The 13,491-nt window shown below is 47.2% G+C and overlaps 2 long non-coding RNA genes across 2 annotated transcripts; one reads left to right on the forward strand and one right to left on the reverse strand.

Annotated features, from left to right (window-relative positions):
• Window positions 1-20: 20 nt before the first annotated feature.
• On the reverse strand, window positions 21-3,820 carry LOC308576111. The gene is made up of 2 exons (XR_014003097.1): window positions 3,697-3,820; window positions 21-3,374 (listed from the first exon to the last, which is right to left on the reverse strand). It is a non-coding gene; the product is annotated as an uncharacterized lncRNA (long non-coding RNA).
• Window positions 3,434-5,437, forward strand: LOC308576098. Its single transcript, XR_014003084.1, has 2 exons — window positions 3,434-4,576; window positions 5,014-5,437. It is a non-coding gene; the product is annotated as an uncharacterized lncRNA (long non-coding RNA).
• Window positions 5,438-13,491: the final 8,054 nt, after the last annotated feature.

Consider the following 13,491-nt stretch of genomic DNA (forward strand, 5'->3'; position numbering starts at 1 on the left):
TTTCCTGGGAATGGTCAGACAACAGAGATGGAAGAAGCTGGTAACCCAGTAAGCCTGCAGTGTGAGCTCTTATTCAGAACAGTGGAATCGGTCAGGATTCCTGGAAGAAGCTTGCATTAGTCCAGCATAATTTTTTACTCCCCATCCTCCTGCTTTGGAGCAACTTGCCTCCTCCATTGCATTGCGTTTGAGTTGAGAGAAAAAGAAGTCACTTGGTTCTTGGCTCCTGGCCTTCTGTATTAAGTGTTTGACCAACACATGAGCTTCAAGGGGCTTGTGCTAGATTCCTCAGAATCTTGCCAAGATTTAACCCTCTTAGTTTGGGAGATTATGAACCTGACAAAAGTGCAACACACTTTCATTGACTTCAATACAAAATATGGAAATGATTTTAAATCTGTGTGTCTTCTTTGCAAATCGCTCCTTGTCTTTCCACCCAAGACATACTAAAGGCTGAAAGAAGCCTTCAGAGGGCAGTAGATTAAGATGCTGTTCAAGTCTCTTATCTTTATCCCCTGCAGTGCAGCCACACTTGCTTATTGAGTCTGTAGGTTTTTGATAATCGAAGGCTGTAATTTTGGTGGCAGAGGCTTTTGGAGCCTTTTCTTATCACGGCTAAAGAGTTACACAATACAGTGGTACCTCTGGTTGTGAATGGGATCCATTCCGCAGCCCCGTTTGCAACATGAGCAGAACGCAACCTGAACATGCCCGGGTCGTGATTCGCCGCTTCTGCGCATGTGCGTGACGTCATTTGGAGCGTCTGCGCATGCGCGAGTGGCGAAACCCAGAAGTTACCCTTTCCGGTACTTCTGGGTTGCCGCGGGACGCAACCTGAAAAGACGTAACCTGAACCAAACGTAACAAGAGGTATGACTGTAGGTTCTAAATTAGCCTGTCCCAGGCTGGTGCCCTAAAGATGTTTTGGACTACAGTTCCCATCAGCCCCAGGCAGCATTGCTGCTCTAGCTGGGACTGATGGAAATTTGAGTCCAAATCATTTAGAAGGCTCCGTCCTAGAGAAAGCTGTTTAAATCATTGGTCTTTCAACTGTTGAGGCAGTTTACTAAGCAAATAGAGGGTAAAAATATTACAAAGCAAGTCCTAAAGGGCATGCTTGGGCTAATGTTGGGTGCCAGGTCTTGAAAGCCTGCTGCTCTAAATGCTGCACTACGTGCTCCAAATCCCCCCCCCTCCCGCATCTTTGGCACCTATTGTTTAGGAGCTCACAGCTAGAGGCACCCCCTTCCAGCCTTTTCCTCCCATACCCCTGATCGTTAGAGAGTTGTTGCTTGCCAGTGTGGTGTAGTGGTTAGGAGCGGTAGTCTCGTAATCTGGGGAACCGGGTTCGCGTCTCCGCTCCTCCACATGCAGCTGCTGGGTGACCTTGGGCCAGTCACACTTCTCTGAAGTCTCTCAGCCCCACTCACCTCACAGAGTGTTTGTTGTGGGGGAGGAAGGGAAAGGAGAATGTTAGCCGCTTTGAGACTCCTTAAAGGGAGTGAAAGGCGGGATATCAAATCTAAACTCCTTCTTGCTTCCCTTAAGAGCGTCCAAATTAAATGGCTATCACAAAGCAGTGTTGCTTTTTCTCTCTCGGCTTTCTACAGGGCCAAAGCTTAGTGGCAGAGCTCCTGCCTTGCATGCAGAATGTGAAGAATCCCCAACACTTCAAGATAGAGCTGAGACTGCCTCCTGCCTGAAAAAGGAGTTTGGGCACTGTTGTGCTAGGTCAGGGGTAGGCAACCTAAGGCCCGTGGGCCGGATGTGGCCCAATCGCCTTCTCAATCCGGCCCGTAGATCGTCCGGGATTCAGTGTGTTTTTACATGACTAAAATGTGTGCTTTTATTTAAAATGCATCTCTGGGTTATTTATGGGGCATAGGAATTCGTTCATTTCCCCCAAAAAAATGCTCTGAGGGACGGTGGACCAGCCCACAGCTGAAAAAAGTTGCTGACCCCTGTGCTAGAGGAACCAGTGATCTCAGTTGGGTATAAGGCACCTTACTGTTTAAGTCAGCTGTTTTGTAACAATCATGAGACCTCAGATCTTTATTTTTAGAGGAATGACCTCATTCTCTTGGCAGAGTGTCTTCTTTGCATGCAGAAAGTCTCCGGTTCATTCTGCAGGTAGGGCTGGGGAAATGTACCTGGCCTGAAATACTGGAAAGCTGCTGCCAGTCAGTGCAGACAGTACTGAACTAAATGAAGCAGTGGCCTGACTGTGTTAGGCAACTTCCTGTGTTCTCAGCTCACTTCCTTGTTCTCTGCAAAATCAGCTGGACTCATACTGTAGACTAGATTGACTTTGCTAACTCCCTGGCCATGGCCCAAATGATTGTCCTTTAACCTGTCTATTCATCCCTTTTGGGGTGGCAGTTGATCTTCCAGACTTAGGGTCTCCTTGGGCTGGAAGATTTATGAATGGGCATAGGAAGGCCAGGAGAAGAGAGGTGGAAGTGGGTCTCCTAACATGGGCTGGAATGCAAGCTGCCAAGCGTGAAGACACCCCCGTTTATGGAAGTCTTCATGCTCTGCAGTCTCACAGCTTGAGCGGACCCTTGGGAACAAATGTGGCTGACGTATATATGATTGTGCTGTGCCTGGGGAATGGAACAAACCCGGCTGCAACTGAGCTTTGAGAGGCAGCTGCCTGGGTTCTGCCAAAGCCACCCAGAAACCTTTTATTTGGAAGCCTTGGTGATAGATTCCAGTCTCTCAGAACAGTCTTGTAACCATGTTTGGTTCCATCTGCCCTTTTGCAGTACTTCAGCTGATTTCAGACAACTTAATCACTTGCAGGTCTTTTCTGAAAAACACACATTTCTCTGCTGGCTGGGATGTATGTAGCAGATTTCATTTTTTGTCAGGCTGTGGCCCATCTACCCTGCTCTGGTTGCTGTGGCTTCCCTCTGGGGCAGGTGGGGGGGGGACCTTCAGCTCTCCCGATGTTGTTGAATTACAAATCGCATCATCCGTGGACATTGACCATGCTTTCTTGGGCTGTTGGGAGATGTCATTCAGCAACATCATCTGAAAGGTCCACCACACCTGGTCTGATGTTTCAGATGCTGCGGTCTTTCCTGAAATCTCATGGGTGGACATGTTGGTCATTGAAAACAAGAGCCCCACTGGATTAGGTCAAAGGATCAACTAGTCCAGCATCCTTTTCTCAAAGTGGCCATCCAGATGCCTCTTTTGGGAAGCCTGCAAGCAGGACCTGAGAGCAAAAGCAGAACTCGCCCCACTTGTGTTTCCCCGGTAACTGGTATTCAGTGGCATACTCCTTTCCAGCAGTGGAGGTACAATGTAGCTGTCATGGCTCATAGACAGCTTTTTATCTGCAAAGCATGTGGTTTACCACTACTGTATGCCTAGGACTTGCCAATCAGAAGGTTGGCGGTTCGAATCCCCGTGATGGTGGGGACCTGTTGCTCGGTCCCTGCTCCTGCCAACCTAGCAGTTCGAAAGCACGTCAAAGTGCAAGTAGATAAACAGGTACCGCTCCGGCGGCAAGGTAAACGGCGTTTCCGTGCGCTGCTCTGGTTCGCCAGAAGCGACTTAGTCATGCTGGCCACATGACCAATACTGTACGCTGGCTCCCTCGGCCAATAAAGCGAGATGAGCGCAGCAACCCCAGAGTCTGTCACAACAGGACCTAATGGTCAGGGGTCCCTTTACCTTTACCTATGCTACAATAATACTGCATTTAAAAAACAGCAACTAAGTTCTTCGCAAACATGGGACACTAAGAGGCTAACTAACAAAGATGATTAAGAAACTATCCTGCTGGTTCTATCTAGTCTAATCATCAGGCCCCAAATTTCCATCTATATTCCAGCTTTCTGGTTTGTTTTTTTATGTGTTCAACTGTGTTTCTGGAACCTTACAAACAGGATCTGAAAGCAGCAACTTCTTGGAAAGGGCAGCATAGGTACAAGAGAGCGGAGAAAGGGAGAGAAATTGTCTTGTGTTTACAATTTTATTTATTACATTTATATACCATATTTTTTTCCAAGGAGCTCATGGTGGTGTACATGGATCTACTCCTCCCCATTTCATCTTTGCAATAACCCTGTGAGGTTGAGCAGGCTGAGAGAGGGTGACTGGCCCAAGGTCACCCAGTTCATCGCTGAGTGGAGATTTGAACTCTGGTCTCCCAGGTCAGAAGTCCAACACTCTGGTCAGACTATAAGCTTTAAAAGAGGATTAGGCAAATTCAAGGAGGAGGAGACTATCCGTGGCTACTCACCCTGATGAATATATCGTTCTACCACCGTGTTGGAGGCAGTATGCTTTTGCATGCCAGTGTCTGGAAACTGCAGGAGGGAAGAGTGCTGTTAAACTCAGGTCCTAATTGAGGGTTTCTCAAAGGTATCTGCTTGACCACTGTGAGAACAGGATGCTGGACTAGGTGACCCATTGGCCTGATCCAGCAGACAAGTTTTTGGGAGGTTTAATAAAGGTACTATCACAAACACTCTTAAAATGACTGCTTTTTCAGCAGTATTCAAGAATGGGCATTTTTTTGTTATGGTGAGCAACTGTGGAAATCCTTTTATTTTAGGGTGCTAAGGTGTCAGGGAACTGACATCAGAGCTAGAGGCAGAGGGAAGGCTCTCAAATGATGCTGGAGGAGGGCCCAGCAGGGAGAGAGGCAGCTCCGCAGATGGGGAAGCAAATCAGCGCAACACCAGGGATATAGAGGGGCTGATGGGGGAATCGGCGAGAGGGCTCCAGGACTCTTCACCGGACACCAGCGGGGAGAGCACGGTTCCTCCGCTACCCACGCCCACCCTGCGCAGAAGACTTCCGCGCAGAGAGAGTAGGAGGAGACTGGGTGTCAAACAACTTTTATGTTGGAAAAGATTTAAGAAACGCCCACTGACGGATTCTGCTAGCGACTGAGGCAGCCACGAAGTGAAGGGCTGCCCAGACTGAAAGGTTTAGCAAGGCAACAAAGCCTGGAGAGGCGGCAACTTACGCACGAGCAACCCATACACATTACATAAGGACACCTTTAAAATGTAACCCTAAGGAGTGTACTTTATGCACTCGGGGAGCGTTGCTGCTGGATCTGCTTTACCATATCCTGCATTGACTCTTGAGTTAACAAATTTGCTTCTCCTGCCTGAGCATTCACTCAAAGGTGGGTTCGGCTTTCTAAACACACACACACACCGGCTGTTTTCACAAGACAATTTGCAAAAGAGCCACCTTTGTGGCTGATGTCGGATGCAAAATAGATAATCTGAGATCTGCTTAGCTTCCAGTGCGAGGGAGAGTAGATGGTTGTGGCCAACCGCTGGGCGTGTATTGTTCGTCCCAATCCACCCACAAAGGATGTGCCGTTCCCTGGTTGGCTCGGCCTTTTGGATGTGAGCCCACAACTACCCACATGCAAGTTGTGAGCTTCTTCCCAGCCCAATTAGGAGACTGAAGATAAAAATCTGGAAGAGATACTTATCTATGCAACAACATGCATCTCTGGGAGACGCACCTGTGTATAACAGCAAATTGTGCAGATAACATTGGCAAAATGTTGCTTTGAGTAGAATGAGAGCTCCAGACAAAGCCCTGAAGCAGAACCCAAGCGTGGTTCCTACATGTCTCTGATCTAGTGTGGTTGGAAGGAAGGGAGTCATTTTGCAACCCACCCGTCACCTTGCCTTGCCTTCTTATACATGTACTTTGTATATGCTCTGATGGTCCTGTTTAATTTTGGAGGCAGCGATGCTCCTGAATAACAAGAAGCAGGAAGGGAGAGTGCTCTTGTGCGTGGATTCTTCTTTAAGGTTTCTCACAGGCATCTTGTTGGCCACTGTGAGGACAGGATGTCAAGACTAAATGGGCCATTGGCCTGATCCAGCAGGCTCTTATCTTGTCCTTGCCAGTGGCAATCTCCGCCTTCTGGTCTCAGTCATTGGCCAATTATTATCCTTGCCTGCTTTTTGAGGCAATTCTGGGGTTCTTTTTCAAAGGTGAATTGTTCCTGTTGTTCTTCTGCTGTTAATCCCTTGCTTCCCATTGCGGTTTTCTTAAGAGCTAAATTATGGGGGGGGGGGGAGTGTGCATTTTTGCCCCAAATGCACAACTACAGTGGTACCTCAGGTTACAGACGCTTCAGGTTACAGACTCCGCTAACCCAGAAATAGTACCTTGGGTTAAGAACTTTGCTTCAGGATGAGAACAGAAATTGGGCGGCGGCAGCACGGCAGCAGCAGGAGACCCCATTAGCTAAAGTGGTACCTCAGGTTAAGAACAGTTTCAGGTTAAGAACGGACCTCCAGAACGAATTAAGTTCGTAACCCAAGGTACCACTGTATATAAATTGCGCACGCACACACACACGCATCATGTAGTACACCGGCGGTCATTTTCTAACAGAAGTTTGCCATGTTTATTTAAAATACAGTGGTACCTTGGGTTAAGAACTTAATTTGTTCCAGAGGTCCGTTCTTAACCTGAAACTGTTCTTAACCTGAAGCACCACTTTAGCTAATGGGGCCTCCTGCTGCCGCGCCACCGCTGCGCGATTTCTGTTCTCATCCTGAAGCAAAGTACTTAACCCAAGGTACTATTTCTGGGTTAGCGGAGTCTAACCTGAAGCATCTGTAACCCGAGGTACCACTGTACTTTTATACAGCTTTTAAAGGTCAAAACATTCTCAAGGCAATTTGCAATGTAAACCTGAAACTCTTTGTGTGTTCGTGTGTTTTTATTGCAAGTATCTAAAACGACAGTATTAAAACAACATTCCAAGTTGAAAAGAAAATAAAGCAATAACTGTACAAACAGCAAGCATCAATTAAAAACAGACTGAAATATCCACGTCTACAGGGCCTGTGTAAAAATAGGAAGGGACCCAGGCATAGCTCTCTCATGGAAGGCCACTGCAGCGCATCATGACCAAAAATATGTGCCAGATGCCCTCCACATGTTTTGAACCACATCTCTCCCACACAGACAGACAATGGTCAGAACCGATAGGAGTTCTTTATAGTCCAAAACAGGGGATTCCACATTGGTGAAGGATGTAAAAGAAGGATTTTCTGGCCAGCTGTACAACTGAATGAGGTGTATCAATGTGAAGAAGCCAGTGTCTCCATATGAGCTTTCTAAGCATTTTAAAGAAACAAGTATTTTAATGTATTAACTATTTTCAATCAAATGAAAGTGACAAATTGGTCATCATGCCTGAGACTTTGCAGGACCAGGATATACGATGGGATGTGTGTTTCTGTGGCTTCGTTCCTCCTGAGGAACTTTGGTAGAATTCCTCTCGCACATTTTGCTATATATTTCTGATTTTAACAGGTAAAGGGACCCCTGACCGTTAGGTCCAGTCGCGGATGACTCTGGGGTTGCGGCACTCATCTCGCTTTATTGGCCGAGGGAGCAGGCATACAGCTTTCGGGCTTAAAAACTGAGTCCTATCCTTGGGTAAGAGCTCAGGAAATACAGGAAGGAAGCCTGTCATATATTTGAGGGGCCCAAGGCTACCACCTCAGCTGTATTCTTGGACCAGAACTCGTGACATGATAAAAGATGGAAAACCTTTGAAGATACATTTTATGAAGGCCTCGGTCCAGGTTCAAGCTTGGGGCCACTGGACACATTATGGATTTTGAGAGGGTGGCGTGGGCGCCAGTCACAAAATGGCTGCTGTGCGGGAAGTGGCAAAATACAGAACGGCTGCTGCATCTGAAAGAGAGAAAAACAAAACAAAAACAGGATCACAAAATGGTCCCTACCATCAGCAGCCCCATCAGGGAGGGGGAGGCACCAAGCCTAACGCAGTAGCTTCCAAGCTTTCTACCTTCTGACATCCATATCATACCCTCCAACTGCCCTGAAAATGCTGGGATTGTCATGAAAACCTTGAAGCCACCGCTGCTCCACACTTTTTCATGCAGAGTCCCAAATTCCCAAGGGGCCTTTCCTCCAGTACAGTGGTACCTCAGGTTAAGTACTTAATTCGTTCCGGAGGTCTGTACTTAACCTGAAACTGTTCTTAACCTGAAGCAGCACTTTAGCTAATGGGGCCTCCAGCTGCCCCTGCACCACCGCTGCATGATTTCTGTTCTCATCCTGAAGCAAAGTTCTTAACCTGAAGCACTATTTCTGGGTTAGCAGAGTCTTTAACCTGAAGTGTATGTAACCTGAGGTACCACTGTACAGCATTTCAGCATGGTATAGGAAGTTCAGATCCATAAGTCCCTATAGCAAGTTTCTTAGATCCCGCTATCCTTTCCTCGCCCCCCCAACCTGAGATCAAATCAGAAACTGGGGTGACTTCTGTAAATCCAGGACTGCCCCTGGAAAATGGGACACTTGGAAGGTCTGGAATTCCAGTTTAACGATGTGCTTCAGGAAGATGTGCGGACCACAAACATGGCTGCCCCATTTTGGCCTACAATCTAGGGCCACCCAATAAGGGCATGAGGCTGACCTGTGGTGCTTCAGGTCCACCCTACTTAAACCTAGCAGGGGACGCACATCGCCCTCTCCTGGGGCAAACACATGACCAGACTGGGGAGCTTTATAATGGTGGGGAAGCTGTTTCTCATGGAAGTCTGTTGGCCATTATGGGCCTTTGTTAAAACCACTCCAAAACCACTCAGCTCACAAATATCTCTTACGTACATGCAAACACACATGAATAATACACGCACGTACACACAGCACACACATAATCCCATGAAAGTGGCATTTGACTCTGCAAAGTCCTTTGTCCCTCTTGGCTGGTGATAAATTGTCACCCTTTCTCCCACAACAATACGCCCCGGCAGCATATGGAATTTGTCACAGCCCAGCCATCGGCCTGCAACTAATTTAGAGCACAATAGGACGGGCTATGCTCTCCCCCCCCCCCCGTCTCCCCGCTTTTCTTTCCTTGCACTCGGTCTGCCGTAATAAACACCATCTGCTTTCCCTTCCTTCTTGCGCCGATTTGCAGGAGACTCAACGAAAAGAAAATAAGATGAAAGGAGCTGACTCCTCGCTGCACCTTGCCCTGTTTGCGGAGCTCAGCTCTTCCAAATACCTCCCGCAGCAGGGTATGTGAGAATTTGCTTCGCGACTGGGGTGGAAAGGAAAGGAAAATATAAAATACATTCCATAGGGCATGAAATGGCCAGGCCTTTTTAATATTGAAGCAAAATAGAATTACCCATGCCCTGTAAATCTGGCAGAACCAGGCCCATACACAAGGATAGCGGAAAAATACAGGCCAATCCAGTGTGTATGGACTGCAACCTTAGTGCGAGGCTGGGCCCAGCCCTAGAAGGCTGTTGTTCACATTGTGTCCTGCAGAAGATAAGGGGTGCTTGCTGATCTGTGCAATCACAGAAGATGGTTGGGGAGGTTCTATTCTAAGACAGCCTTTGCCAAGCTCAACACTCCAGATGTTTTGGGCTATAGTTTTTGGGCTGGTGGGGGTGGGTTCTGGGAGTTATAGTCCAAAACATTCAGAGGGTTGCCGGTTTAGTGCATGGTGTAGAGAAAGCAGATATTTTTGTTGCATTGATTTGTTTGATTTACTTTAACAAAATAGAAAAAAATTTAAAGGAGGAGAAACTACTGTTCCCATAATTCTTTGGAGGAGGCCGTGACTGTTTGATGTGGTATGAAACTGCTTTTAAAATATTGTGCAGATAGAGCCTAAGTTACAGCCTTTCCCCAAGAGAAATATATTCCTCCTAGGAATACAGGAACACTTGCCTTATACCGAGTCTGATCAATGATCCATCTAGCTCAGTACTGCCAACACTAACTGGCAGCAGCTCTCCAGGGCTTCAGGCAGCGAGTCTCTTCCAGCCCTACTTTGAGATACTGGGGAGTGTACCTGGGATCTTATGCATACGAAGGCGGTTCTCTACCACTGAGCTACTGCCCTTCATCTAAAAATAAATTAAGATGCTAGTCTAAAAAAATAGAGCTGAATTTAAGAGGAAGCTGCCTCCTATTGAATCAGACCACTGGCCCATCTAGTTCAGTGCTGTCTGCACAAACTGGCAGCAGCTTTCCAGGTTTCAGACAGGGAGTCTCTCCTGGCCCTACTTGGAGATGCCACTGGAGCCTGGACCTGGGACCTTATGCGTACAATGCAGCTGTTCTACCCCTGAGCTATGAACCTTCTCCTCTCCAAGCAATCATTGAAAAAGGGTGGGGGAATAAATGAAGGGCTCATTGATTGAGATGCATCTCCGATGGATGCGGGGCGTGAGATTCTCCCTTCACTTGTCTGTGAGCCTATCCTCCTCCCTCCGCTGCCAGACGATGTTTACAGACAACACAGGTGTTCATCTGCGTTGCGAGCCCTCTGGCACCGTCCCTGGAACATCGGAGCTCTTTCCACAATGAGGGATTGTGCACTGCAATCAGAGGTAGCCAGATCTGGGGACCAGAATTTGGCAACTGGCTGAAAAACTGAAGGAAATGAGCATGCCATAATTAGTTTAATTGAGCTAAATTATATACATAAACAGTCTAAGACACGTCGGGGGCCTTCTTCCACAGGGGTTCCCCAGCCTCCATCCCCTCCCCATGTACTTATCGGTCTCTCACACACAATTTCACACACAATTTCTGCCTGGGTGCCTGCCAGGAGTTTTTTTGATAGCTGCAAGGCAGGCTAGAAAAACTCCCATCGATTGAGCTTTTCATATACTTTGCCTATAGTATTCCTGTCTTTGAACAGCCTAGCCCATGCTAGCTCTACATTTATCAGAAAGTGGTCGCCTTTTATTTGGCTGGGCTCCTGCATATTCCAGTTTCCTCCTTGTAGCTGCTAAACAAGCCAACATTCAACAGGTGCAGCTGTGGCAAACTTCATCTGTTGAATTTTGACTTGACTCACATTTGTTTGTTCTAAACCTACTACCAGAAAAAAAAAACAAATAACAAAAAAACACTATGGTTTTCCCAGTAGTGATGTATGGAAGTGAGAGCTGGACCATAAAAAAGGCTGATCTCCGAAGAATGGATGCTGTTGAATTCTGGTGCTGGAGGAGACTCTTGAGAGTCCCATGGACTGCAAGAAGATCAAGCCTATCCATTCTGAAGGAAATCAGCCCTGAGTGCTCACTGGAAGGACAGATCCTGAAGCTGAGTCTTCAATACTTTGGCCACCTCATGAGAAGAGAAGATTCCCTGGAAAAGCCCCTGATGTTGGGAAAGATGGAGGGCACAAGGAGAAGGGGACGAGATGGTTGGATAGTGTTCTTGAAGCTACGAACATGAATTTGACCAGACTGCAGGAGGCAGTGGAAGACAGGAGTGCCTGGCATGCTCTGGCCCATGGGGTCACGAAGAGTTGGACACGACTAAACAACTAAACAACAACAAAACCTACTACCAAACGATGCTCTCAGGTGACTCTGAGTTTGAGTGTTATGAGCATGAAAACTTTGTTCCTGCCACTGATCACTGTAGCTATATATGAACTAGGAATGCTCCTCAATAATGTAAGAAAAGCCCTGCTTCAAATGGGTCAAAGGCCCATTCAGTCCAACATCCTCACAGGGGCCAACTAGATGCCTACAGGAAGTCACAGGTGGGAACCAAGTGCAACAGCATTCTCCCTAGTTGTGATTTCCAGTTACTTTCTAAGGCGGGAGTCAGGAGCAGGCCAGCAATAACTCACAAGGAGTCAATGAACTTAACTCTTTATTCAAAGAAACAAAGCAGCTCAGACCTAGTGAGCACAGCAACTCTTCCCAGTAGATTTTGCAGTTGCAAGAACCGAAGGTCCCTGCCTTCCCATAGCTCTCTAAATTTCCTCCTTCCCTGGAGCAATCTGAGACTTCCTTGCTTTGTCTGTCTTTGTTCCGCCCTCTTCATACCTCTTCTGGTTCTGGGAGACCAGGGATGAGGGAAGCCAGTCGCAGCAGGATGGGGAGACTTCCTGGCTTCTTCAGCAGCCTGCCTCATCTCTGTCTCCTGGCCCCCCTCCTCTCCTGCCTCTGAGGCTGGACTGTTCTCTGCCACAGACTCCTCCTGCTCACTAAACCCTGTTGCCTCTTCAGCTTCTGACACCCCTTCCCACTCTGTTCCTTCTTCTCCCTCTGACCACTCATTGTCCTCCTACCACCAACCCCCTGGCTCTGAGCCTACTTCATTTGGGAGGGGGGGTGTTCCCAGCTGGTGCCCCCCCACTCCTTTGCATCCAAGCCACTCCATGACACCAGAAGTCATCAGTTCTCAAAGGTTTCAAGGGCATGGAGGTCCTCTTGAAGCAGGGATTGGGAACCTCCAGCCAGTGGGCCTTATATGCCCCAGCTTCCTCACAACCCCCCTGCCCCCCCAAGCCTGATGCTGTTTCCTGTAGGTAAGAAGTGCACAGTGTCTAGGAGGGGATGTAGCATTTATTAATACACATGGGAAAGAATGTGGTAATCTTGCTTTTAGGGAATATTGAGTGAGTACTGTAGTGCTTTGGGGAATGGCCATCCCTGGCCAGCTTTGGCTGAGTTGTCTTCCTGTATTAACCACTGGGGGGCACTGTCTCTCCTTAAATGAGTACACACTCTAGTGCTCTTAATTCAGATTAGAGCTGGGGCGCAGGTTGAGGTGATAATGGAAGAGTGCTGGAAATGATGGATGACCTTCAGAAGGTGACTTTCCTTTGCTACCACTGTTATGTGCAGCTGGAGAGTTTCTGTACCAGTGCTGGGCAGCTGTCTGATGCTGCTGGGGAAGCTTTTTCAACCAGACACCCAAATCGACATTATGGCCAGAGTTACATATTAGGTGTATTGCACTACACCCGTCATCTATGGACAAAAGTTATCTAGAGATTTCCAGTAATCTCACATTGAGTTTATTATGAAGATGTGCTTTGGCTCCTTAACATGCTTCAGTCTCTTACCCAGGGGTATCACCATGGTGCAATAGTTAGAGCATTGGACTAGAGTGTGAAACCATTGGAATGTGAGTCCGGAGATCAAATCTCTACTCAGCCATAAAGCTCACTGAGTGACCTTGGGCCAGTCAACCTTTTCCTCACTCTAAAGTCCAGGAACTGTCGTGTGACCAAATGGACATCAATTTCACATTCTCTCCGTTTCCCAATTTTGTTTCCAATCCACTGTCTCAGGCAGTATATCTCTGAATGCAAGTTGCTGGGAATCACAAGTGGGGGGAGGTAAGTATTTTATTTTATTTTAGAATGCTGAGTACAATCAAACCTTAGTTCTCAAACGGCTCCGTTTCTGAACGTTTCGGCTCCCGAACACTGAAAACCTGGAAGTAAATGTTCTGGTTTTTGAAGATTTTTCAGAACCCAAATGTCTGATGCAGCTTCCATTTTGAGTTTCCCTATTGAATTGAGGCTTCTGCTTTCAGATTTTGGTTTTTGAACATTTCAGAAGTTGAATGCTCTTCCAGAACGGATTTTGTTCAAAAACTGAGGTTCTGCTGTAAAAGGTGACATGATAGAAGTTCATTCAATGAAGCAAGGCCTGGAGGAAATGCGGTACTTTGGTTTTT

The sequence above is a fragment of the Podarcis bocagei genome (assembly GCF_964188305.1).
Source record: "Podarcis bocagei genome assembly, chromosome: 16".
Classification (NCBI taxonomy): Eukaryota; Metazoa; Chordata; class Lepidosauria; order Squamata; family Lacertidae; genus Podarcis; species Podarcis bocagei.